Raw genomic sequence first — 27,669 nt, 5'->3', positions numbered from 1 at the left:
CCCCTCTGAAGATAGGGTGCTCTGAAGCAGGCAGTGTAGGGCCCCAGTGAGTCACAGGTGCAGATGGATGAGTCAGGGGGAGCCCCCAGTCCTCATCTATAGTGCTTTGTTGGAAGCTGCAAGGAATGCTACTGTAAAGTAGCAGAGGTGGGAGGGGGAAAAAGGAAAGTGTGCAGATTCTGCATGAATAGCTGCCTCCACCAGTTCTGGAGGATGCACAGAGCCCCTGTGTTGGTCTCTCCTTCCATACACTGTGTGTCTGTGTTGCAACGGAAAATATCCCAGCAGCAGCTGGACTTTGGGTGAGAGGGGGCTTCATGGCTCATGTTAAAAACTGCTGTAGCAAACTCTGAAAACCTGATGTCCTGACTTTCCCAAGTGAGCAAACAACACTCTGTGGTCCCGCAGCTGAGTCCCTCTAATCCTCAACTCCGAGAGAAAACAAATAAGCCTTTCCCTGTCTGCTTCCCAGCTGAAAATTGTTTTGTTATTCATTTGCATTAACCTGGGTGGGGAAGGTATATTCAGAGTGTGCTTCAGGCCCTCAGACATTGAAATGGAGACAAAGACTCCTCATTGTGCAAGGCCACCGCTGGAAATGGAGCTGGGAGCTGCTGGATGCAGCTGCCTCCCTGCCCCCAGGCAGGAAAGGGGATCAAATCCTGGTCAGGGCAGGAGGGATTTTGATCAAGGTCTGGGGTGTGCAGGAGAAGGAATATTTAATAGTTAACTACAAAACAAAATTCACAAACAAACAGCTGTGCTTGATAGGCATGTTTCTTACACGTTAATCAATGCACCTAGCTGGAATTAGGCTAAATATTGCCAAAACCCCCAAATCCAGTGTTGAAGGACATTAGCAGTGTGGTATAAGCTTCCCAACCTGAAATTAGTGTACATGAGTGATCAATCTACATTTAAAAAAAACTCAGCTGTATGACTGCTGCTCACCAGCTCTCTGCCTCCGGCAAGTGTCTGAGAAGATGATTTTTGGGTTATTCTAGTTATGAGAAAGCTGTGTCTTGACGCTGAAGTCTTGTCTCCCAAGGGATCAGACATGTCCTCGCCTGTGCCCAGGTTTTGCATGAACGCTGGCAAAGCCTAGAAGGCCCAAAACAGGGGCTGTTTGTTGCTCTTTCGCTGCAGGGAGGCTGCTCATCTCCCATTGTGAGTTGCTTCCCACCTCACCTGGTGAGGAGGGGACCCACACGTGAGGTCACTCTGCAGCCTGAGGGATGCTGTGGCACATCATGGTGTGGCTGCAGCCCAGGGGTGGCTGGAAGAAACCTGCTGACCCAGTGCTGCAAGACTTGAAGCATTAACTACTCACAGGTTTCCGGGGGGCGGAGGGGATGGGGGGTGTGCATCGTTAAGAAATCACTGCAGGTTTATTCAGGGAATTAAAGTGGTTACTGAAAACCTTTGCCAAACATCTGATGACTTTCACTGTAAGTGATGTCTATTACATGCCAAAGGTTATTTGGGTTAAAAATGACTAATGTGCTTTCTTTTTTTAACAGTAATAAAGGAGCCTTTTTTTTTCCTTCTGCACAACTGCAACAATGGAAATGCTTTTTGTTTTTTTTTTTTTCCTTAAGTGGGAGGAAAGCTGCATTTTTTACTTTTATGGCACCTCAGAGTGAGTAAGCGAGGTGCTGTTGTAAGAGGTATGAGCACAGACAGCAAGCATCAGAAGTGCACATAGCCTTGGTGTAAGACTTGGGGGAGAATACAGAAGTCAATTCAGTTAAAAGTTGCAGAATGAAACTTATGACAAAAAAAGCCAGTGGGAGTAATTTCCTCATGGCTTTGATTTTTATTTTTTTTTTTAAGCAAATTGATCTTAATGCTTTAGTAACATCTGGATGATTTCTGGGAAGCACTTTTTTTTGTGTGTACTTTGTTACAGAATGAAAAAATCACTGTAATTTACCAGCCTATTTTATTTTATTTTATTTATTTTGTAAGTCATACTGTTTGATATGTTCCTTCAAGCTGTCGTTCTGGAGGCATACAAATGAATGCATGACATTTCAGCTTCTGTTTAAAACAGATCTTTATGCTTGATGTGGTTATCTGACCATACCTTCCCGTTTGGACTTCATGGGTTTGTTTTTTTTTAAAGGGAAATTAAAAGGAACATGAGCTTTTTGAGGAGGAAATAGAATCATAGAATCATCAAGGTTGGAAAAGACCTTCAAGATCATGAAGTCCAACCGTCTGCCCTACAGCCCCTAACCACTAAACCATCTCTCAAAACACCACATCTACCCACTTTCTTTAACACCTCCAGGGATGGTGCCTTCACAATCTCCCTAGGCAGCCTGTTCCAATGCCTCACCACTCTTTCTGTGAATTTTTTTTTCCTAATATCCAATTGGCAACGTCTCTGGTAGCCCCTTGTCCTTCCTCGCCTGCAGAGCAGGCTGTGCCTGCTGGCCAGGTGCCTCTCCACTGAAATTTGCTTTTGCAGCAGGAGATTGAGGCCAGCAGTGGGCAAAGTTGCACATCCACATAGGTATTCAGAGAGCTGGAGCCTGTATTTCAAAATAACATTAAGTAATGTGGGGAGTAAGCAGAACAAGGCTGTCCGGGAGCATGAGAAAACCACGATACCTACCACAGTCAGCTTTTGATTTATGCTTCTGGGCAAGCAAAAAGAAAGAAGTCAAGGCTTTTTTGGGAGCATGGCTTTGAGACTAAAAACTTCTGTAGGACTAGGGGTGCTGGGGCTGCGTGTTTGGGAGAAGAGGGCAGGATTATTTGGAAATGGAGGCTTTACGGAGAAGGTCTGCCTTGTTACCTGCAGCCTTGTTAGCCCCCATGGGGTTTCACAGCTAACAAAAGAAACCTCATGTTTCTGAGGGCCTTACATCTGTCCTCATTGGGACCTCCTTTTCCAGGGAAAGGTGTAAGGGGACAGAGAGAAGCTGGCAGCAAACGAACTGTGGGGAAGTGCTATCATTTGGGATGGGATGGGGATGGAGGAGAGATAGAAACAGGGGTTGGTCTCTCTGAATTGGGCATGTGTTGGCCAGTACTGCAAGGGCTTGAGTCTCACTGGGTGTGCGTTGGTGAGTCCTGGAAAACAGGAGGCTAAGCCACTTTATCCCTGCTCTCCTCTGTCAAATGGTATGGGCTGGTTCCCCCAAAGTATTAGGTGAAAGGCAAACTGGGACTGCCCCGTTGCACAAGGCATAGTATAGCTTCCCCCACCAGCAACAAATAAATGGCAACAGAATAACCGATGTGCCTGAGTTTATGACAATATGGAAAACAGCTACAGCTTTGTGTGAGCTCCTGGACCAAGGATCACACAGCCTTGTGTGACTGTAAAGGAGCTGGCAGCCTTGGTTTCAGTCTACACTGGAGCTTTCAGTTGAAACTGCAGTATAAGTACAAAAGGGTCCATGACCACTTCTTAAGAGTTGACTAGGGTGGATGGAGTTTCAGAAGAAAAACATTTCAAGAGAACAAGGCCCTTGTGAGTGTAAAACACAGATATAACTTGCAAAATGTATAGGAAATATGTCAGTGTAGTATGCCATTTTTGCATAATTGAGAAATTTAGAACATCAGAGAAATGTGTCTTGGGAAAGTAAATAGTGAAGTGCTCTAACAAATGTTTGTTTGGTGCTGAGTATAAATGTGTAGGGAGAAAAAAGGCTGACATCTTTGAAGGTTAATTGGAGGAGCCCAGTAAAACCACAGCTCCCAGACAGTGAGTGGTCAGGCAGACAAAATTGCAAATAAATCTCTTAAGAGAAAAAATAACATCCTCTATGCTAAAATATGCAGAGCTATAGAGATTTCCTGATAATAAAAGGCTGAGGATATTGTAGTATGTAGTTGACATAGAATAGCAAAGAGCTATGAAATTACTATCCAGGGATGACATCTTATTTACCAAAGGCAAGCTTACTTAGGGAGGTGCCAGTGAAGGCTGTTGTTAGTTCAGGTTTTGGGGGGCTGCTTTTCACCTATAGTGTTGTTTGGGGAGGTAGAGCCTTGTGCTCATGAGATGAGGACATAACTCTAACTTACATGTACTGTGTGAAGTTATGTAAGTAAACCTTCCTGATCTGCAATTCAGGGCTTTGTTGGGTTCTTGCCTCTTCTCTACCCCACCAAAAATTTTACTTTTAAATCAATTTCAGTGTTGATTTTCTGAAGAGAGGAAGGTTGGCTGCTTCTAGCAGAGAGTGTGTTCTGGTGGTTGGATCATCAGGTCCTGGCACCAATGACTAGCCCCAAGTTCAAGCATGGTGGCTTGGTGGCTCAGTGCCTCTGTAAAGAAAGATGGCTCCTCACACACAGATTTTGAGGATTAAGGAGCATTTAAAAAGTTGTTCCAATATTTATTGAATATACTTTGCACATTTCCAGTGCATTTTACCCTAAGTTGTTTTAGCCTAGAGCTGTTGTCTCTAAGAGGAATAAAGACCCTGAGGAATTGCCTTTAGAGTCAGTTTTGGGTTCAGCTGACCTTATTTCCAAGACCTAGACTTGCCTGCCAGCCTCTGTAAGTACATTCACCCTTGCACTGGGATGGGGTCTTAGTCTGAGCTCCAGAGTTTTCTGGGATTTGGGGGGTGGGAACCCTGCTTGCCACCAGAACCTGCTCTGACTTTGCTGTGCTTACCACAAGCCTGCAGCTTGATCAGCATATTTTTGAGGTGTTTCCCCAACCAGTGTTGCCTGAGATGACTGGATACCCCTCATCTGACTGGGATTTTCCTCCACATAGTGGGTTTAGGAGAAGCACAGCTGGCCATCCTTAGCTTGCCTGTAATTGAGACAAGGTTACAGGCAAGCTGTAGATAGCCAGCTTTTTCAGCTCAATCTTGAACCTGCTCATCAGCGAACATGTCACTTTGAACTTACTGAGACCTGCCGGCTGCGGAGAGCTTTTTCTATACTGGAATTCCTTTAAAGTTTAATGCACTTTTTTGCTCGTTGAACCCCAAAATGAGTCACTTAAGGGAGTGACATCAGATTTTCAAAAACCTCTGCCCACCTGTTTCTTTTACTGACTTTTCTGTGACATGCTTTGGTCTGGATTATTCAGAGAGAGAAGTAAGACAAATCCAACAGAGGACAGGTTTTGGCAGCATATAATACTGATGAGCAGGAATGAAGGGTTAAGGCATTTTCAGCAGGTATTTGAAGTTATACTTTTATTACATTATCTTAAAATAATGTGTATTTGAATATGGGAAGACAAAAGCTTTTGGAAGGCTTTATTTCTTCCAGAACTACTGATTCATTCTCTAAACGGCAATAAAATTTACTGCCTTGCTGCAATCTGCAGAAAGGTGTTAGTCATGTCTTAATGTTACTCAGAATTTGGTACAGAAGGGTGAGACAGCAGCTGCGGGTGCTCCTGGAGCTCTTGAGAGGCTGAAGTTTGGGATGTTGGCAAATGAAATCTGGAGTGAATTTCACATTTAGAATCTCTACCAGTAAAACTGATAGAGCACTAAGAGGATTATCTTCTTCTGACCTCTCTTTTTAAACCTAATAGATGAATTCCAGAGGCCAGGGTTTCTTGTTCCACCATGCCTGACCTACAATTTATTACCTCAAAGTAATTGAATGAGTCCTACAAGTCTGTATATTGGACTAATTCTGGTCATTTCTTAAGGGGGTGCATATGACTCCTATCATTCAATTTTCAAGATGGCTTTTATGTGAAGCAAAGTGACATTGTGTTTTTTGGTGCTCTGATGAAATTATGCAGTGTTGAGCACAGTTCCTTCTGTCTAGGTATTTGTCACAACCACAACATCTGCATGAGCACCTTACCTACATAAATTGATTTGTTCTGACTTTATTTCAGTGATATAGGAAAGTAATTTCTCCATCTGTAAAAGGAGATTTGAGATGCAGGGAGATTTACAATACTAGCCTGTGAATCCATGGAATTAAGCTTGAGAGTGGAGCCCTAATCTAGTACCTTCTCTATAAGATACAGCTTTTGCTTACACCTCACAACTGAATAAACTAATATACCTGTCAGAAAGCCTGGGTGCTGCATGTTGAATTTTGTGGCTTGCAATTGAACAGAATTCTCTAGAATTAAAAAAATTAGAAAAAATGGACCTCAGCACTAAAGGCACATGCCTTTCTTTCAGCAACATCCCCCAAACGGTTGATATGACTGTTCACCTAAAATCTTGCTGAATACACGAAGATAGGCAACACTGTTAAGTGTAAAGAAAACAACAGGAATATGAACATGCCCTATGTAATTCCTGCAGGTTATTTCATCAGCCTAATAACAGAGAATAGGCCTACTCGATGGGAGAGTATTGTATAACATTGCTGAATGTATTCAGCAGTACAGAATGTGATCTGAAATGCTACCTATTAGCATTAGCTGTTTCACTGTAAATTGTAGATTTGAAGAATTGGGCTTTGTGATTGTTTCTGGCTGAATGTGATTATCTCAATAGCTACACTTGAAAGGCATTATTTTATTTTCATGATGACATTGTAATAGCGCTCAAAGGATTTAACAGAAATGTATGGGAAGAGCTTGATCCCTAAGAGTGTGAGGCAAAAATGTGTGCCTGGGTTGGGTAATCATGTTTTCATACAGAAATTGAGGTTGTGGGTTTTTTTTTTTTACTAAATGACCATTTACCTTTCCAGCTTGTCGCAGACCAGTGCAGACAGACCTTTTCTTTGAGCTGTCATCAGGGATGTGTATGTACATTGGACTGGGCCATTGTAATTGGGCAGCCAACTCCTGAGGTCATGAGGATACTCAGGGGAATAAGCCAGTGCTGTGTCCCTGGAGGTCTACAGGCTCCCCAGATGAGAATTTCTTTGCGTACAGTGAGGTTTCCCTTGCCTCCTTCATTATGGTCAGTTTTGGTGCTACCAAGAACACCACTGCAGTTGATTTTCCTGTGCCAAGGGGATTCAGCTGCAGCAGCAGAGGTCGCCTGGATATTTGTATCACCACACCTGTCTTCCTATGAAATCACAGCGGAACTGACTTATTTTGGTTTTGTTGCCAAAAAGGTTGTATGGGCACCAGAGTTTAGGCTTCTTTGTGCCTCTGGAGCTCCCAGTAGCTGTGAAGAGTTTGGGGTGTGCACCAGTGTAGTCACAGGACCAGAGGATCTGGCCAGGACAGCAGTCATGCAGGGAGCACTTGGTCCTGAAAGAGCAGGAGAACACATTGCTAAGGGTCTTGTCTTCTATAATAGGAAATTAAACTGGACAGAGGCACTGACTGCCTGCAGCCATACCTGCTGGTCCTCTATTGGAAGTTACTGCCCCTGCAGCAGCGATGGCAAAAGACAGCATTAAGTCAAATGGCTCAGCCTGTGTGCCTGAATTAAGATCAGAGCAGCGCACTTGGGTACACCCATGGGGGTGGTTTTAGCTGCCACACTCTAACCAGCCCTCCTGTTGATATTTGTGATCCCTCACTAATAGATTAGAAGGTTAAGACAATACAATGAAATCTCCAGGGAAGACCCTATGGCAGCTTTCCAGTACCTGAAGGGGGCCTGCAGGAAAGCTGGGGAGGGACTTTTTACCAGGGCTTGGAGTGAGAGGACAAGGGGTAATGGATTAAAACTGGAAGAGAGGATATTTAGGTTAGACATTAGGAGGAGATTCTTCACTAGGAGGGTGGTGAGACACTGGCACAGGTTGCCCAGAGAAGCTGTGGATGCCCCTTCCCTGAAGTGTTCAAGGCCAGGTGGGATGAGGCTTTGAGCAACCTGATCTCATGGGAGGTGTGTCTGCCCATGTAGGGGGGTTGGAACTAGATGATCTTTAAGGTCCCTTCCAACCCTAACCATTCTATGATTCTATGAAGTAACAAAATGTGAGGAGAAGGGAGAAAATACTGCATTATCTAAATTTTAAACTAATAAAATTTTATATTTGTAGTATTTTGAACTTCATTTGAATGATGTGATGAAGTTATTTTAAAAGTTCTTGATGGGGCTAACACTATGGTGTTTTTCTTTGCAACAGAGTTATCCATAAAGCTGTACCATTGTTTTCTTCCAAGTCCTGTAGGTTATTCTTTTAATTAAAAATGCAAAAAATTTAAGTGCCTTTTTTACTAAGAATGTGTTGAAAATATTCTAAATACAAATAGTCCAATGTAAGACTATTTTAATTTAAAATCAACAAATATTTCAGCTATGTTTCCATTATTAGTTTTTAATTATTTCTGCCATTTTCCCTGATTAAAAATGGAATTATTACTCTTCTAATTCTAAATCTGAATCTAATTCTATTTACTGACTTGGCATGCAGAATTGCTTCCTGGCTTCTTTTATAAAAGGCACTGTCATCTCCTTGAAAAAGCTGGATGGTTGTTGTATCAATGTTTCTTCATCCAAATGGATTTGGAAAATATGGGCAGAATTTTGAGGTTTTACTTAAGACTGCTCTAACAACATATTAATGTATTTAATCCTGATATTGAATCATCAAGTTATTTTGTGTGACATCAATCACAACTTTGTGGTCAATCTAGTCCGGGATGACATGTTTGGTATCATGTCATCTAAATTAAAATGTATGGTTAGCTGTCATGATACTGAATGTGATTTATCCTGATTTATTCTTCTCTACCTGCACATTCAAACCCATTCCAATGTACACAGCCTGTACACTTGCGCAGTGGCTTTCAACATCTTTTGGTCAATACATCTCTAAACACCATTCCAGCAGAGGCATGAATCCCTTTGAAGAAGTCCATGGGCAGCGTGCTGTGCACTGTAGGAGCTGTGGCTGTGCTCTCCTTGTCCTCTGGATTCCCACAGGCTGCTGCAGAGACCACAGCTCAAAACCAGACAGGCTGCTGGGGCATCGGGACATGGGACTTAAGCAAGGTACACTGCAAGAAAATGTCTAAGTAGCATTCTCATGGGATCAACAATTCATAATTCAATTTAGTCCCAAGTCACTGGCTGACAGGTTAAACTGAGAGCTGTCCTCCTGTCTCCATTAATCTTCATCTGAAAGTTCCCTGGTTTCATGGCCGATAGGCATGCTAGCAATTCTTGTTTTGCATTGATCCACATTCAAGGTGCTTGCTTGAATTATGGGCTAATTCTACCTGGAATTCTGCATAATTTTTTAATCTTGTTCCTTTTAATAAAGTTACTTGTCAAGGTGATATCTGAAATAATGACCTCAGTGTAGCACTGCAGGACAATACTTGCTTCAGTCATGGGACTGTTCATATAAAAACATCCATTCAGTCTGGTGGGAGCCAACTTCTGCTGCAGCAGTGCTGAGCTTTGCTCAGGTCTTGTATTGTAGCATTTAAATATCTTCTTTGTGAGTGGACATCAGATTTCTGTGGGGGAAGAGAAGATGGATTCTGGGAATCTTGCATAAACAAATTACACTTGGCAAGCAGAATGCTGCTGTATTTTCCCTGCTTGTTAAAAGTTCCAGTAAAAAGGTCTCTTGATGATACAGAAATATCCCAGAATAAAGGCTTGGTCAGAAGAAACTGGGAGACAAAGCCAGCCTGTACCTTTTCCCTTTGAAACACCATCCCACCAATGTTTGCATTTTCTACATTTTTCATGATGTATTGACTAAGAAATGTTAGGGTAAGTTTCCTGAAAACAAAGGAGCAGGAAGCAGGCTGCCCAGAGAGACTGTGGAGTCTCCTTCTGTGGAGATATTCAAAACCCAACTAGATGCAGTTCTGAATAATGTGCTCTACGTGACCTTGCTTTAGTAGGGGGTTGGACTACATGATCTCTGGAGGTCTTGTCCTGCTCCAACAATTCAGTGATTCTGCAAATAAAGTCCTTTTCTCTCTTATTCCTGAAACTGGTTATGGGCCTTTATTCCCCTTAAGCCTGTTAGGTTGGGCTTTAAAAAACAAAACTAAAGCCCCAAACACTACAGTAAAACCAAAAGCGCTGGAGCAGGTGTTGCCCACTTGTTAAGACAAGTATAGGACTCGTTTCCTTTTCAAAATGTGGTTGGAAGTCAGGCTTTAAGGAGGAAGTTAAAAATGGAACTGTTGAGCATAAACTTAAAAAGTTGGCCCTGTGCCCTAAAATTGCATATTTATGTGCGGTGTTCTAAGAAGAGCGGGTTAATAACCTTGCTGAGCTCCTGAAAGTGTGTGTAAGTCACCACACAAAACCTTCCTAGAGTTTTCCCAGCCTTTTTGCTTGTTAGGAAGATTAACAACAATCCCTTTCTTTTCCCCTCCCATTCTGATATTCCAGATCTCGTTAGATGCCTCATGGTCTGGATTTTTCTTAATGCTTTGTGCCTCAAGTTAAACACCAGCTTTTTATGAGTGGCTCCAAGAGATGCACTTGTGTAACTCAGCAGAGAGTTGGCATGGCTTTCTGCCTGCTCACAACTGGACTATTCTTGTGAAGATTTTTTTTCCCTGCCAGCATACACAGTTCCATGTTGCAGTATTGGTTGAAGCCATCCAGGTAGGTTTTGTGGGTTTTTCAGTAAATGCTACAAAAATGGTCTCAGTGCATTATGTGTGTCCTTCATCTGGGCACTGCAAGAGTGGTTTGACCAAAAGCCTGAACCCAGCAGCCTGGGATGCACTTGGATGCATGTTTGGTCAGAGTTTCTTGCATCTCCTGTGTAAATACCTTTTTAAATTTCACCTCTGTATTCAAATTTCACTGGGACATTTTTCCTCATTTGTATGGGAGCTGTTGGCAAAGGCCAGGGGAAGTTGTTTCCCTGGAAAAGTTCGAGGTGCCCATTGTGTAAAATGTTTCACAAGTCACGTTGTGCTGGGAAAGCACATGGCTGGGCAGACTCTGCAAGCTGGAGCGGAAAGGTACCCTGAAAAAGTGATTATACATTCCTTTTCATGATTGTTTTGGTTGTTTTTTTTTTTCTTTTTTTTTCTTTTTTTTTAAAAGGCAGTGAATATGTTCAGGCACGTTAAAACCTGTGTGAGAGGTGGTAACTGAGTGCCTCCCTCTTTTCCCACAGCTGGGTGTAGATAAGACACGCCAAACTTTGTGTCTGGTTTCTTTTGTTGGCAGTCCTTTCCCGCAGGGGCTGCTGCGTGGCCTCCCCTTCGAGACAGAGACAGGTGAGGTGGTCAAGGGACTGTTTGCCTCTTTTCTTCTGCCTGTAGCACACGAGCAATGCTGGTACCTGTGAGCAGTGTCAGTGACTCTGTCCCCATACTGGCGGTCTGCACCCCACTCTCACCATGGTTCTTGCTGTTGGCCCCCCAATTGCCAGGCTGGCAGTGCATGGAGCCCTTTCCCTGCCCCATCACCCCATCCCAGAGAATAAGGTCTGCACCAAAAGCCACCTTCCCCCTGTTCCTTCCTCTGGTGAAATCAGTCAAGATTTTTCAGGGTAAAGCAGAGCTCATGGCCAATAGGAGTGGTAGAAACTGGCCTCAAACCGTGTTTCCAGCTGTCGCTGTCGTAGTTTATTTGTTTCATTTCAAAACTGTTGCAGACACGGCTGGTTGAAATTACTTCTCCCTTGCGACCTGCTGTGCTGATAAGTGGTCAGGCTAAACAATATCCTGCATAGTAATTGGTGCAGTGGGTATTCGGGTGATGCTTGGAGGAGTGTCACTCTTGTTTTTAACATTAAGTTAGCCTTTGAATGTTTTTGTTAGCTTTAAAAGGGATTTACTGCCTGTGTACATGGTTATTAATCTAATAATTAAACGTGAAATGAACCCTGAAAGTGGGTGAATCCATCTGAAACATGGCAAACAAAGGAAGCCTGTCAGTTTTCCATGTCTTTTATAAATATAAGCCTCTGGAACAAGTGAACCGACAGAAATCCCACAATAATGTCACAGTTAATGGACCTACTGTTTGCTACACTATATAAGATTACAGAAATACTAGTAGCTAATTGCAACGTTACAGATGTCTCCAGGAGGACAGTGTAGTGAATGCTACAGCCTGTGAGTTGGGCTGAAAGAAGTGATGATTTTTCTCCAGCCTATGCTACCTTTGTTTGTTACTCATAAGTTTAAAGCAATGAACACTTTTTGCAGAGGTACAAGTGTGTTTGGTTGCTTTTTGTGTACTCTGCCTGAATGTAGCTGCTGTGGGAATTTCAGGTATTTAGAAAAAAATTATCTAAGATGTTAACAAGGGTGTTTTCAAAATGCTTATTTGGAATTACCTTTGAAGGTTTATTTCTGTTGTGTTGGTTTTTTTTACAAATGGGAGAGGGAGATGTGCTGCCATGGGACTGCTACCTGGGGTGATGCTGGGAGCACTGAGGAGAGCTGGGGTGAGCAGCAGTGCTGCCTGCCACTGCCTTTGCTTTATCCTCCTCCTCACTGGGACTGTTGGGTCTCCTGGGCCAGAACAGGTAGAAGGGGAGAAGGGAAAAGAGCCTTGCCCCCAGCCAAACCCCGGTGGGACAACCCATGAAGGAGGGATCAGCGGAGCTGGCTTTAGAGTCTCAGGCACAACCCTGCTGGTGAGAGGACTGTAGATCAAAGAAATGGGTGCTAAAAATTACCCCAGAGGAAAAGATTTTTAGAAAAGCCAGAGAAAAAGCATCTTGTTTCTCTGAGATTTTTTTTTTCCTTCTGTTGTTTTCTCCTTTTTGCTTTTTGGTGTGAAAGTTATGTGCATAACACAAAGAAGAGTTTCCCATTGCAATTCAGACATGGTGAAAGCCGGGCTAAGTTTTTTGGTTTTGTGTGCGACTCTTCAGACCTCCTTATTTCTTCAGGGGTCTGATCCAAAGCCCATTTAATTAATTTTCCACTGATTTCACTACAGCTTTTGGGCAAGGCGTTTAAGAGAGCTGTTATTTCTGCAGGCGGGAGGCTTGCCGGATCACTCGTGTGGCGGCTTGTTCCGAGTGAGACCGATATACATAAGCTCAACAGCTTCCTTTTGAAGAAAAGGACGGTGTCAGCACTGTGGAGGGAGACACTTTTTCTTCCCCTGGCAGAACTGAGGTTTCTGCCCACCCTGGGTGCAGCCAGAAGCTGGCAGCCTTGCAGAAGATCGGCTACAGGATCACAAAAAGAAGAGTGTTTGTTTTGCCTTGTGTTGCAATGACTTGAGGCTGCTTGGAGCAACCCAGGTTTTGCGCAACAGGGACCCACGGAGAAAAGAGTGACTTTCCCCTCCCTCCTAGCAAGCTGAGCACAGCAGGGCTGGCAGAGGGATGAAGAAAGGCATCACCTCACTGAGGGCAGGTGCAGGAGTGGGGTGCAGCAAGGCCAGATAGCTGTTACCAGCACATCACTGGGGTGGTGCACCAGCACAGCCTCCTTGTGGTGGTAAAAGTTTGCTTCATGCGGCTGGTGCTTATGCCAGCAAAACAGTGCTTTTGCTGGAAGAGCTTATTCTAAGCTTGTTTTTCTTTGGGATAAAAAAGAGAAAGTGTTACTATAAGTCATGTCAGTTTTGCTTCTGTAACTGTATTGCAGTGGCCTCTGCAGGCATAATCAGAGGTCATGCATCATCAGATTTGTGACTGACAAAGCTGTGCTGGCAAATATTTGTAATGTAGATCTGGCCTCAGTCTTGAGACCATGCTTAGATTCCTGCACTGCATAGAGCTGTCTTTCCTCCTTTAATGTACAGGAGATAACTTTTTGCAAAAATTTTTGTAGGACTTGGTTGAAAACTGCAAATGATTAAATGCAAAATACTGGCTTTTTTTCCCCCTCCACCTCTTTTCATGTAGGGATGTCGATTCTGAAAAGTGGTGGGGAAAAAGCAACCAAGTAAACAAGTGGAGGAGAGAATTGCATTTGAAATAGTTTTATTTCAGTCCTTGAGTTACTTGAAGGGATGCGTAGCTCATCGATAGTGAGTGATAAGGTGATCTCTTAAGGTGGGAAGACTGCCTCTGATGGCAAGTAATCCAGAACATCTGTAGGGCAGACTCTGTACTAGAGATCTGAAAACTTCAGTGCTAAAGACCTCTGAACCAGCACAAAGGATATAGTCTTCCAAAAGGAGGTGCAAAGGTTGGTGGAGCACTGCAAACCAAGGAGTCCTTGTTTAGCTCAGTTATAAAGGTGCCCTTTGCTTCTGTCTTTTGGCCCCTCTTTAAAGGGCTTCCATTTAAAATTCCCCTTTAAAATGGCAGTAGTCTCTTCTCTGTCTTTCAGGTATATCCACTTGCTGCAAAAAATAAGTTACTCCTTCTGCCTTAGGTCTGTAGGATCAGTGTGGAGATAGGGTGAGGCAGTGGTGGCTGGTGGAGTGGAGGACTCAGGAGACTCACCTGCCCTGGTGGCTTTGGCACACAGAGGGAGGAAATGCAGCTTTCAAGAGGACTGAAATTTCAGCCCCCTGATACTATTTTTAATACCCATTTGAGGAAAAACTTATTTTATCCAGTAACACAGTGGGGGTAGTGTGCATACAAACAAAACCAGTGCTGGGAAATTACTGGGAAAGTGTGGTCTTTCCTGCAGCTTGGTGATTGCTCCATTTGCCGGACAGAAGCCATTCACGTAAATTCAGGAACTGTTGTTAGCTCCGGTGGGCTGAATAATTCACTTGTAAGGCAGGCATAGATGAATCTGGTCAGTGTGTCCACAAATACACCATGTGTACATTTACTGCAATTTTTATTTTCATTTTGGCTGGGAATGATGCCACAGAAAATATCAATAGTTTTCTCAGTTACTAAAATCATCTACCACCCTTTAAATTTAATGAGGAAACTGGTTATTTTCTTTTAGGACTATTTTGGGCCACATACCAATGTGAAACATTGAAATGATGGAATGACAGTTACTACTGCTGAAACTATCAAGTACTGTGTAGACTTACTGTGTCTTCTTTTGAAGGTGTGACTGATACTTCACCAACCTGGCATTTTTTAAGAGGTACATCTATTGTTTCGTGAGAAGTTTGCAATTCTAATGTATAGTTTCAAATTCCTAAAAAAATCTCACTTACTATTTTAGCACCGTATAACATTTCATTTATGTGACCATATCCCGCAGTAACTGCTACAGGTAAGAAAAATATTCTTTGTGTAAATATTAAGGCAGAACATTTTATTAGTGACCTTCTTTTATAAAACAAAGCATTGAATGAGAGCTGACAGCAAGCAGTTTTCCACCAATGCTCTGGTTGTGCTTCAGTTGGGCAGCATCTATAGCTCTGTGTCTAATAAATAGCTCTACTGAATGATGCTCCAGTAGTGTTTCACTTCAGGCTAGGCAACCACATTTTCTGCTGAATGGTTTCTTCACTGAAATGTGGTTTGTGAGTTTGGGACAGCTAAGAAACTCTGGAGACAATTCTATGCTGCAGAGGATCATAGTCAAGTGATCCTGTGTTATTGGAGCTCCTAGATGAGATGAGGCAGATGCACGGCAGGATCTGAGGCTCTGATTGACTGCTACAAGTATGCATTTGACTTTAACTCACTCAGTATTTTTAACTGAAAACTTCATTTCCCAGGTAGACTATGAAAATAGAGAAAGAGTGGCTTTCCCAGCTGCACCCCTACACATCTGCATGCAGCCACATGCTGCTTTCCATTCTATACCCAAGAGGCTGTCACTCCTCCAAAACCAGGGAGATCAAGATGAAAGTCCTCTGTTTGGAGAGCCTAAAATCTCAATTTTCCATCTCTCCTGTGGGAGGCATCTTCGCAGGAGGCTTTCTTGAGTTACTACATTATTGGATGTTCCTGGAGCAGTTGACATCAATTTGCCTTTTAATTAATTACTTACGCTTTCTGTAAGATACTTAATTGCTGAGGCACTAAGAGAAAAAGTCAGCCTGTTGCTAGAAAATTCCCACCTAGGATCTGGAACATCTCTCCTTGCTCATTCTCTGGTGACACTTTTGCATCATTTTCAAAAGAAGAAGGCTGAAGCTGTTCTTGGCAACCTGCTCTGTGGGATGTCAGGAGCTCAAAGGTCCAAGACCCACAGCCAGTCATCTGGCATACTGGCTTTGCAGTAATTACAGGTAGCTTCTGTGTGCCAGCAACAACATTTTACCTTTAGTGACCATAGTTTGCAAAACCAGAGGAGAACTTGAAACAACTGCTGTGCCTGCCAAACTGTGGAGGATTAGTGCAGCAGCATCAATCCATTACTTTTTTCATATTGCTCAGGAATAGCTTGAATTTCACATCTTTTCAAAGGATGAACTCTCTCCCTTGATGAAACTGGCCCATGGATCCCACAAAGGTTGGTCAGTTTATGAGATCCAGGGCACTAATAATCTCTTGAACAAGCCACCTGGATCCACTGAAGTTGCTTGGAGCACAAAGCTGCCTACTTGCTACACACTTATGTTCCATTTGACTACAGCTCTGTTATTCTAGAGACAAAGTGTAATGTAAGAGAAACTGTGTAGAACTTGTGTAGTCATCAATCCTTGTCCTTTGAAATGCGTCACTGAGAGATCACCCTGGCTGGCTCCTGCAGCTCCTGAGGCCAGCAGCAGCCATGCTGGGATGGCAGGGACTTGCCTGCTGTGTGTCTTTCTTGTTCTGGGAGATCCTGCACACATGCTGGGGGCTGGCTACTTTTAGACAGGTCTGTCTCTTCAAGGTGAGTACCAGGGCTGCTGCCTGACTTGAGGCCACTTGTGAAAGAGAGAGCAGGAGGAAGGCAGTGTCTGTTTTAACCTTGCCTTGCTTGTTTTGTCAGAATGAAATTACAAGGAATACAACTATTTGAATTTATGATTTTTTTTAACTGACCCTTTTCTGCCCATGAACATAAATCACGTCCTTTTGCAGCCTCTTGTTTTGCCACATAAGACAGTCCTGTTGTTTTCACCTCTCAGAGTGACTCTATGCTTCATTGTGTCTGCCTTGCTTTTCTTGAAGGTAGTCTGGCCTTTATTAACCTTTGGCACGGCTGACGAGGATTGCATGTGTTATTTCAGATGAGGTCAGTGTCTTCTGTGGCAGCATTCGCTCCTCTTTCTTCTGGGCAAGTCTTGCTTAGTGCATGTTTTGATTACATTTGCTCTTTTTGTCATTTTTATCACATCAGGAGCTTATAGTCCTCTGGGATCAATACCAGACAAAAGGTCCCTTCTGTAGTGTGACTTTTTCTAGCTTTGTGTCATCAGCACAAGACACTGGTACATTTTTTTCTTTGCCTGTCGCCATTGAAAACATTAAAAAAGCTGGTCCCTTGAGCCAGATAATTCTTTCAGCACAACCTCATTGCAAAGTTTCTTACACATATCATAATTCCTATGCCAGTTTTCATCACTTTCATCTTAACTAGTAGTTTCCCAGAAAGACATCTTTTGCCCTTTCCTCTGGAAAATGGCTCATCTTGTTGGAGAAGGCTATCAGAGTAGTGTCCCACAATCCATATTGCATTTTATTCAGTTTCCCATTTCTTTCCACTTTGTTCACCATGCTGTCTCTCATATGTGCTCTCCCGCCTTGCATGCCTTTGAGATCAAACAGATGGGTATGTCATTGCTATGATCGCTTGTTCTCCAGTCTCAGGCAGGACCATGATCTGCATGTTTTAATATAAAAATTCTCGTGCATATCCCTGTGGTTGCTCACACTGCTTCTCTCATGGTTTTGGGATGCAGATTCAAAACTCCTGCTGACTGGTACATTTTAAACTCTTTGAATTTTGCTCCTCAGGTACCTCAGATGTGGTGATTCACATGCCTTGCCCCACCATGCCCTTGCTTAAAATGAAGGCAAAACATTTATTTTATTTTGAGGCCATGCTCAGAGCTGATGGGTTTCATCTTTCTATCACAAAGCTATCTTAGCCTGACTCTTGGTAGCTTTGGCTTTTCTTCTTAAAGTTCTTTTCTGATGGGTCCTTTTCCCTGCTCCATGACAGGATTCTGTGCTCCCTGCCCACCTTTTCTCAGGGTTCTCACTGAACCCCGAGGGTGTCTTCCCTCAGAATTACCATCCTTCGTGAGTTTTGGACCCTCTTAATTAAAGTAGCAACGCCCAGTGTGCGGCCTTTGGTGTTGTGTTCCTCCTGCGGGGAAGAGCTATCAGCAGGAGCTGTGTCAGATGTGATGGACGAGTTGTGACTAAAACCGGTAAACCCTGATACACTTAACTGCGGTGCAGAAACACCTCTGTGACGGTGTTTGAGCTATCAGGTTCTGTCAGGACGTGCAAGATAAAATCTGAATGCTTAATTTGACTTTGACAGTGCCAAGCTGGTCCAGACCAGCTGAGTTTTGCATTAATGTTTTCTTTTTTTCCTGTGTGCTGGAAAAATGGTGAGGGCTTATACTGTGGTAATGCCAGGCTGAGAAACCTGCTCTGTTGTGGTTGATATGATCACACTAGGTGAAAACAGCAGCCATTTGGTCATATACTCACTTGCCTCTCCTCCCAGCCTATGAATAAACAGTAGTTATAATTCCCAGTGTGAGGTTTTGTGAAGCATGGCTGCCTCTTCACCTAGGGCTCCTTTTTGTTTCTCCCATCTCTCTGGCAGCTCCAGCAGGAGTGCTCAGTGTAGGCTGAGGCTGGTAGTCCTGTTGGTAGTCCTCTTTTTTTGCCTGGGTGAACTTCTGTCTCAAACATCTCTACTTGGCCCTGTCCCACTAGAGCAACCGGACTATGGTATCACTGACACATAAGGCAGTAAGCTCTTAGAATTTCAGGAAGTGTGGGATGTTTAACGTGTGCTTTCTGCTGGTTAAACGTGACTTTCCTCCTTGGAGTCACTCTGTGCTCTTTTACCTTGGAGATACAACCATCTTGGGTCTTTCTGCAGGTGATGACAACATTATATTCACGCTTTGCAGAGAAGAAAAGTAGCTATGGGGAGTCTCCCTGGCTTGCCCGGGGTGCACAGGAGGCAGGCTGCCAGGCAGGGGATCGAGCCCTGCTCTGCAGTGCTGCAGCTGCGGGCCTTTCTGTCCCAGCCCTGCACACCAGCCCTGGCAAACAGTTTCAGTGGAGGCTGAATCTTGCGAGGTACTGATTTAAAAGCAGAGGCTTACAGAGAGAGATACTGGTACTAAAACTTCTGCAAGGCATGCTAGAAACTTCAAAGGAAATCCTCTGCTTCAATACTTTTCCTTATTATGCTTCCCTTGTGGCCTCATTGTGGAAGTTGTTGTTACTTTTACATCCTTTCTATTAATTATATAGCATATCTTATAATGCTTTTGTACCTCTCTGAGGTACCTCGATTTTCCATCAGAGAGCGAGTATGACTAGAATGTGGAGGCTATTCTGATCACGCATTTGCCCAAGTTTAACTTGCTGCCTGTTTTTCCGCAGACCTCTGGAATCCCTCCCTGGTACTTGAGTCAGGGTATCTAAAATTAGATACCTGTCTTCATATCTCAGGCACCATCTTAATGATCTGTGGGAGGTCTTTGGCATTCCTTGAAAATCAGATTACTTACCTCTGTGCCTAAATGAGAATACACACTAAATGCTTCCTCTTCAGCTCCCCCTCCCCCAGTTATCTCTCTAAATTTTTTTCCACACCATTTTAATTTTTCACATCCTGCCTCAGTGGCTCCCTGGTCACTCAACCCAAGGGTTTTAATTTTTAATGCTGGAGACCTTGATGCTGAGTGGTTCTTCTCTGTGTGCATGGCCCACTGTGCCCTGCTGAACTTTTCCATCCTCAGGCTGCCCATCCTAGGCTGCGCAAGGAGTGCTCTGATGTATCCATTCAGGGCTCTGTCTTCTGGTCTGAACATTTTCTTATTACTTCTAAATAAAGTGTTTTTAAAATGTATTTGGCATGTCCCATCTTCTTAGTGTATCAGCAATTCTCTGCTCATTTGGCACAAGCAGAAAGTCCTTTTCAAACAACGTGTAATAACAATAATATGTAACGTAAATATAAATAAACAAACCACACCTTTTTTTTTTTTTAAATTTCAGCTGCATTTTGGGCATTCTTTTTTTTTTTTTTAAGTAACACATAAGTGCACATGCAGTCCTTGCAGCTACCCTTCTCCTTCTTGTCTTCCATGGAGGCCAAGTGGGCTGCTCCTTCCCTGCACCTCCCTCGTGGCTTAGTGCCAGCTGCAGCTTCCCGGAGTGGGTTATAAAACCCCTCTGCTTCCCAGGGTGCAGCACAACACAAGCTGCTGTTTGTCTGCCCCACAGGCTCCCGGGAGTTGCCCTCGTGGCTTCCCATAGATTTGCTTATGTCTAATGATCTGAAATTAGAATTCTTTCCCTTCTTTGCCCTTTTCTGTAAATGTGCAGATTTCCCCTAGGGAAGAAAGGGGGATTTCCCCACCATTAAAAATAAAAGATAAGGAGAAAGACTTAAAACACAGATACTTGTAAAAAATATTAAGAACCAAACAAACTCACAACTGTGTCAACTATTCACATCCCCTTGTATAAATATAGAAACCCTGAAGAGGAGACTTTCCCTTGGGCTACCTCCTCTTCTCTTCTAGTAGTTTATTACCAAGGCGCCAGGGTGCTCTGTCAGTGCCATGCTTCCGGTTTTGTTTTTTTAAGCTTTGATTTGGAGATGGCTGACTGTCAGGAATATGGAGGTTTTAGGTCTCCTCACAGACCTTATTCCCTTCCTCTCTTTTTGCTTTTTCTTCCTGCCTTAGAAATTCTCACAGGTGTGGTGCTACAGCTGGAGAAACACTTCTTGCCTTTATGAGTTCTTCACAAAGAGAAAGTGGGTTTATTTTTCTTTCCCCTCCTCTTCATCTGGAGCAATCAGCCAGCATTGTTCTCCTAACTGTGATAGACACAAGGGTTCTGTGTTAGTGAGATGGTTGCAAAGAGGTTTTGCAATTCTAGCTCTGCTGGCCAATTCTTGTGGATGTGCAGGTGGTCCCCCTAGCCTTGTCTGGATTGTCATTGTCTACAGACATAAGTGTCCAGAGCAGCCGTTCTCTTTGACAGGCAGTATAATCTGTGGTTGGTTTGAAATTAATTTTTCTCACAAATGAAAGGTGAAAGTGTTATGTGACATATGTCATAGAAAGAAAACATAAAAAGGGGCATGTTTGATGTTTGTTTTCAGTGGCTTAAAGTCAGCCAGCTTCTGCAATCCACTATAGCTGGTCTTGGAGCTCAGTGTTGTACATAGTTTCAGTGACTACATTGAGGACGGGGAAGCTTGGAGTGTTACATTTCTCAACCCACATGTGCACCCAGCCCCATCATGGAAAGCCCTCTCAGACAAAGATCTGGGCATAAAGCAGCCTCTCTCCTTCATCCACCCACCAATCCATCTCCTGTGGGCTGCAGTGTTTCCTTTTGTGGAGGGCAGCCCAGGGATATGGGAATGAGGAGAGCCAGAATTGTCAGGGCATTAGGACCTTGGAGCATACTATAGTATTTACCTTCTTCTCAGGGTAGGTGATTTGATAGATGGATTTTCAGCAGCAATTCATATTAACTAGAGGTAATAAAGGCTAGCAAAATGTGGCCTCCAGTTACAAATAAAGGCCGTGATTCTCCATTTCAGGAGACTGGATCGAACACTGGAGTTACAGTGGCATGGAAGTGGGTTACAGTGGGTGGGGAATACAGCCCAGAGCCACTGATTAATATTTAATAGTTTCTGTATGAAATGACTACTGCTTTCTGTCCATGTATATACATCCTGATGGCTTATGGTAGAATTACTGAGGGCTTCTCAAAGCTGGATGAAGATTTGCTTAATGGCCAACTGATCTCACATCTGCAGTTGCATTTGTAATCTGACACAAACCATGCATCATAAAATCGAAAAAAGAAAATAGAACTGAAAAAGAGCTGCCATCCTAGCCTAATTTTCATGTTTACTGGACAAGGGAATATACTTGCATACTAATTTTTCCTTGCTGGAAAGGAAGGGTTCTTCTTTGGAAAGGAGGCTTTTAGAAAACTAGAGCTTCCATATTTTTCATCCACTAATGTTAATGTCAAGTGTCTGCAAGCAAAAAAGAAAACAGATGTGCTGTTTTTTTTCCTGATCTTTTGGCATTGCAGACTCCTCCCAGCATGTGAAAGTCAAACCTCAGTTTGCTGTACCTAGAATCACAGGTAGCAGATGTGATGAATAACAAGGTGCTCCTTTAATGTATTCTCCTTCCTTACTATGCATTCATTTAATCCATTCATGGTGGTTTGCTGCGAGCTTCCTCAGTTTGAATTGACTGTGTGATGAGCCCTGTGGGAACTCCTTGGCCTGATTTTTCAAGGCACTGTTCTGTGGCTATGAAATAAATACAGCTGTGCTACTTCTAAACCTTCAAAGAACAAGAAAGGTTTCACTGGCACATGTAGACATTGGCATATGTACATGCATGTATGCATCATAGATATATATGTGTGTGTGAACATGCATATTTGCAGGAGTCAGCTCTAAGACTGAATATCAATCTTTATTTGATGTTTCTTTTTAAACAAGATGAATTTTTCCCTGTGTGAATATTTACAACTGTCCATCTACCTGAGAACAGCTACTGGTGAATTACTGGTGGTGCAAACCCATGGTTGGCTTCCCCCTCAGCCTGGCTCTGCGACAGAGTAAGGCATCCACAGGAGCAAATGTGTCTGTACTGGGAAGGGCTCGGTGCTGGGAAGCAAATTGTAGGGCTGTACTCATGTTTGCTTCTGCCTTTCCTCCTGGTGAAAGACCATGTGCATCCCCTTTTGCCAAGACCATGTTGAAGGGAAGTCCTTGTCCAAGGTTGCTTCACCACTTGCAAACCCCCAGAATTTTTGCTACAGCAGAACCTGGGCACTTGGGGTAAACGGGTAAGCATGAGGGTGAGAACTGTTTCACTGCCTATTAGTGGCAGATGAAGTATGAAAAACTGATGTTCTTCATACAAGTATGGCTTGGCTTAATTTGGGCAAGTCTCATCAAATTGTAAAAGTCAGCAGGAAGAAACCCTTTCAGGAAAGAATCTGCAGGCAGGTAGTGATAAATCCTCTTCTGAAAGAGCTGTGTGTGCATGGTACTCATCTTGTCATGGCAAAGGGTATTGCCAGCCCTTTTCATGTACTGGAGTGAAGATTTGGATAATTTAGTGTCCAGTTGTAAACATCCACTTTGGATCTTCTTTTTAACAAATGGGTGCAAGAAGAGAATGATTTTTACTGGAAGGCTGCATGTGAAACAGGTGGCATTGTAGTTGGTGTCTCACAGAAGTGACCAGAGTTCGCTTCAGCCCAGAGCGGATTTTTCTGAGTAAGTTACAAACTTCTCAAAAGCCACTTCAGGATGGAAAATCTGATAATGCTCGGCCATGTGCTTTTTTTTTTTTTTTTTTTTTACAAGTATTCTGGGGCTGCAGCAGGCAGATCTGAAAAAAGATGGTTGCAATTCCTTTTTTTTTGAAGGTGAGGAATGTACATTGCAGTGCTGCTTGTCGTGTGGTGGGTGCAGGTGGAAAGCCTCTTGCCTGTAGGACCTTGTTTGTCAGCAAGATTCCCGTCTTGCAAATTATTGGCAGCTGGCATGGTAATGAATCCATTTCAATATAAATTAGCTTCATTTTATTAATTTCTGCCAGCTCTTGAGCAATTCATGAAGTGCTTTTTAGATCTCAACCAACAGCTTGGGGGAAGAGGGGGAGGTGAGGAGCAAAGAGGGGAACATGAAGGAGGAGAAAGAAAATGAAAATGTTTTTAATTCAGAAAGGAGCTGGTGACTCTCCTCTCTTTTGACAATCCAGACATGAGTGAGGATCACAATTTCCCCACCATTCAATTCTAATAACATGAAGGGCATCAGTAATCTCTTCCAAGGTTTTTGTTCTTTGAGACTCTTGAAAAAGTTCATCATTCTCAAAACTGCGTGCAGTGTTGTGTTGAATTGATCTTGCAATGCTGGTGTTTGCTTGGGAAAAGGGGGATTTTGGTGACTTGAGAGCTGAACTTGCACAGTGCACCCAACCCTCTGCTGAGTTGGTGGTTCTTGGTATCTCACAGGAGTGGATCTCAAGCTGGAGTACTTCCTGGGGACCTTGCCAGTGGTATCAGGCCAAGAAAGGTGTCTGGGATTTGGTACCCACACAAGTGCACGCATGTGTGTAACTTGGGGACTATTCTTATGACTTGTCTTAGGTCTAAATAGGTGCAGACTGGTCTCTTATATCCACACCTTAGTGAATGCAATTAACCCAATGATCTTTTCACCATGTACAAAAATGCATTTAAATGCTCTGCCCTACATGTCTGATTTGTCCTTGAAAAATGTTAATGAACCCCCTGCTTGGATAACCGCCCTTTTTGTAAATTAGACAGTCTGCACAGAGAAATCTCCTCTGAGGTCTTCCAGTTTTGAGCCTGTTCCCTAGGCAGTTGGGTCTCCCCTTGCTGCCAGAAATTAAACCCTGGTTTACTGGAAGGTGTCTTTCTTGGTGGTCATCTTCAGACACAGGCGTGTTTTTGGACCTGAGGTTTTCTAGCCCTGTCTGAGACAGATTGTCCTCAGCAGGACATGTCAGTATCTATGGGGATTTTTATTATACAAAGTGGTGGGAGGAGAAACTCTCTGTGTTCTGTAGTTTGGGCTGATGGTGCTTGACTGGGTTTTTCATTTTTTCGGCAATCATCCGGTTTCATCCTTTGAATTTAAGCACAGCATTCGTATGCTGTATTGCACAGTGTTTCCTAGGTAAGTGATGATAACAGGACCTGGCAGAAGACATCCTCCTGTGTAGCCATTCCTGCTAACCCTTTGTCTGATTTTTTTTTTTTTCTTCCCTCTTTCTCCCCAGGTTTTTGGCATGTAGTCATAGACTCTGACGCAAGAGTAATGGAGTCGCTGAGTGGCAGGTGCTGACAGCTTCTGCAGTCCCAGTAACTGTTCATTTTGGTATCATTTGCAATTCTATACCTCTAAATGCCACAGCTCTCTTGGGGAAGGTTGCGCTGGATACCAGTACTGCCTTGGAAGGTACATGTGTGTCCATATATTTTTCTCTAGGAGTTTGCTGTGTTGTGTAATGATTTGTGGAAGGGGAAAAAATGCATAAGCTGACCATGGTTTATGGTTACACCCATTTAGCAATACAAAGGCGTTTGAATGGCTATCTAGCAGCTACTGATGACATTCCTCCCTCCTTCCTCCTCTTGTTTGAATTGCCTGCAGGGCCTTTTCGGAGTCCATTCTATGCTTTAACATATGCGAGAGCAGCTTACAAAAAATAAATGGCTGGTTAAAAGGTTCTGATTTGAAAACAACTGAATATGCTGCTGGAGTTTCTGAGAAACTCACAGGCTTACTGTGGAATTTCAGCCTCTCTCTTGCCCTTTTGGAAAAGCACATTTTAATTGCAATAAAACATGTATGTTCACACTTGCTTATTAGTCTTGTACATTTTTCTGTGTGGTTCTTATGAGTTCAGTAAAAACTTTGATGTTGGCTGGCAGATTTTAGCAAAAGTTTATTTCTGTAAGCTCATTGCTTGCTGTGGATTTAATCATTGTTCTAGTTCTCACAGCCTTCAAGCTCTGCTCCAGGAGAAAAATACAGATTTGTCACCAGGGCCTCCTACTAAAATCTAATTTTAAATATGCAATCTGTTGTCTTGCGAGGTGCTTCAAATTTGGTTGGACAGTTAATATATTTCAGATTTCCTTCTGGAATCTGAAGACCCAGCTTTTTGCAAGTTTGAGAGTTAGTAACTTAGGCTTAGTTGAAACAAGTATTTTGGTTTTGTAATTATTTTAAGAAATATTTAATATCAGGAGTAAGGGATGAGAAAGGAAAATAACTGTTTTCAAAGAAAATTATATTCTTTGATGGAGCTGTCATCAGTGGTCATCCAGAATGCGATTTTCATTATGTGTAACTATGTTACATACAACTGATCCAGCAAAAACTCAGCAGTTCAGCTAGAGTTCAGTCCATCTGTCTAGGGTAGCTGATGTAGGGAACAGTTTTTCAAAAGCTTTCCTCAGAATTTGTGTTCTCTCTGCTGATACCCTAACATTGATATAAATCTTAAGTTTTGGTTTAAAAAAACCCCAACAACTCAAACCCCCGTATGATCTCTTGATGTGCAAGCTGGCTAAAAGGTGACTTTTCTGGCCCCATGAAGATTTCCACAATTTTTACATTCTCCTGGCTCTGAACCAGGAGGGAGCAGATCTTCTGAGGGAGACAGCCCTTTCCCAGAGAAGCCTATAGCTCCACGCTACGGTCAGGCACCTCTGAAGGATGTGGAGGAACAAGTTGCCACCCCTTGTTTGCCTGACTTGGGCTACAGATACAAATCTTGATCTTCTGCATCTTCAGCACTTGAGTCACTGAGCTGGTGCCAGTTCCAGTAGAAATGCCTGTCTCCTTGCTTCAGTTTTCCAATCTCCCCCCCGTTGGAGCGGAGGAGCCTTTCATCAAAAGCAATCTATTCCCACAAAAAGTTTGGGTTTTGATGAATCAACATTTTCTGCTGAAAAATTTCCAACTAGTTCTGCTTCCAGTGCATGGTCTGTGTCTGTTAATCTGTGCTAGCTTGAGAGAATAATTCGGAACAGATTTTTGACACATCACGATTGTTGGTTGAAAGCAACAGACCTGTTTAAAGCATCAAGATGTGTCACACATGATTTATGTTGTATCCTGGTGGTACCTTGATAGGTCTTTAATGGTCACTTGTGGATTTGGCGGGTGAGCAAACAAGGGGAGCCTTTGTCCTACCAGCATTTGTGTTCAGCTCCCATTAACATTACTCTTTTTCTTAATGTGATACAGATTTTTTTCATTGAGTGTGCTAAATTCAGTTAAGCTGTAGACAGGCAGCATCTGGCAGTTGTTGCTGGAGCAGTTTAAGATGTTTCTGCCCCAGGGTGTCTGCCACTGCCCCTAGGAGAGGGAGGTTGGGGCTCCCCTCTCCTGCCCAGTGCCACTCCTGCTAGCCGAGGATGCCAGCATCTGCTTCAGTGAGAATTCACGTTTCAGGGCTGCCTTTCCACATCTGCCTTAGCTGACCTAACAGCTCAGTGCTGCCAAAAAATGGGGGAGGTATCCCTTGCTGTTCCCTCTTTCCCGGCTCCTGCATCGCCCTCCAGCCATGCTGCCCTGTCCCTCACCCTTGCTGTGTACCCAGACGGGCACCCTTGTGCTGCCTCTGGCATATGCCGGTTGAATCCCAGCAAAAATAAATTAGTGAATACAGTGTTTTTCTCCCCTCCTTTCTTCCTCCCCGTGGGTTTATTTTCTGCTGTTTTAGTGGACCCCGCTGCATGGGTACTGGAATTGGTTGAGGGTAGCTCATAGAAATGCTTGGCCAGAAACGCAGAAGAGATGCAAAAAAACGAGGATGAGAAAGTCGGAGGGGGAGGGAAGCCATTTGTCCCAGGCACACCACACACGGCCACCCTCAGCTTGACCTGGTGATGTTGGTCATCCCCACTTGAGGTGGGCTCAGCCTGTTGTGCTCCTCATCTCCTGGCACCTGGCAGGGAACAGTGATGTGCCACGGCAATGGTGCCAGCTTGCAGTGCTGCAGCTGGATCAGCTGCACCGTGCCTGCCTGCGGCCCCTCTGCACCCCCCGTGCAGTGTTAGTCCCGGGGAGATCAGTGGCTCCAGGGTAAGGCCTCTTCAGCTGTGCTTCCTGGATGCAGGAGTGAGGGAGGGAAGTATGGGCTAATCTGTGGAACAGATAGCTGTCTGCAGGATTTGCAAACGCGTCCTCACCTAAAGCGCCAATCCACGGAATTAAAAGGGACAGCTCTTTCCTTTGAAGTCTGACACTTCTTGCCGGTATCTAGCAGATACTTCTCATTGTGTGAAATCACTCAGTAA

At 43.5% G+C, this 27,669-nt stretch overlaps 1 protein-coding gene across 5 annotated transcripts in view; it reads left to right on the top strand.

Annotated features, from left to right (window-relative positions):
* TIAM1 (TIAM Rac1 associated GEF 1) overlaps positions 1-27,669 on the top strand; it is a 186,163-nt gene that overhangs the window by 72,769 nt on the left and 85,725 nt on the right. The window contains exon 4 of one of the 5 annotated variants that reach the window (XM_051631317.1): positions 24,636-24,814. The exons of the other annotated variants lie outside the window; for them this stretch is intronic. The gene's annotated coding sequence lies outside the window, so the exon portion shown is untranslated. The remainder of the gene's footprint in view (positions 1-24,635; positions 24,815-27,669) is intronic. 5 annotated transcript variants of the gene reach the window in all.

This window comes from Apus apus, chromosome 1 (genome assembly GCF_020740795.1).
Source record: "Apus apus isolate bApuApu2 chromosome 1, bApuApu2.pri.cur, whole genome shotgun sequence".
NCBI classification, from domain to species: domain Eukaryota; kingdom Metazoa; phylum Chordata; class Aves; order Apodiformes; family Apodidae; genus Apus; species Apus apus.
The sequence above is the reverse complement of the archived record's forward strand: the minus strand, read 5'-3'. Positions and strand labels throughout refer to the sequence as shown.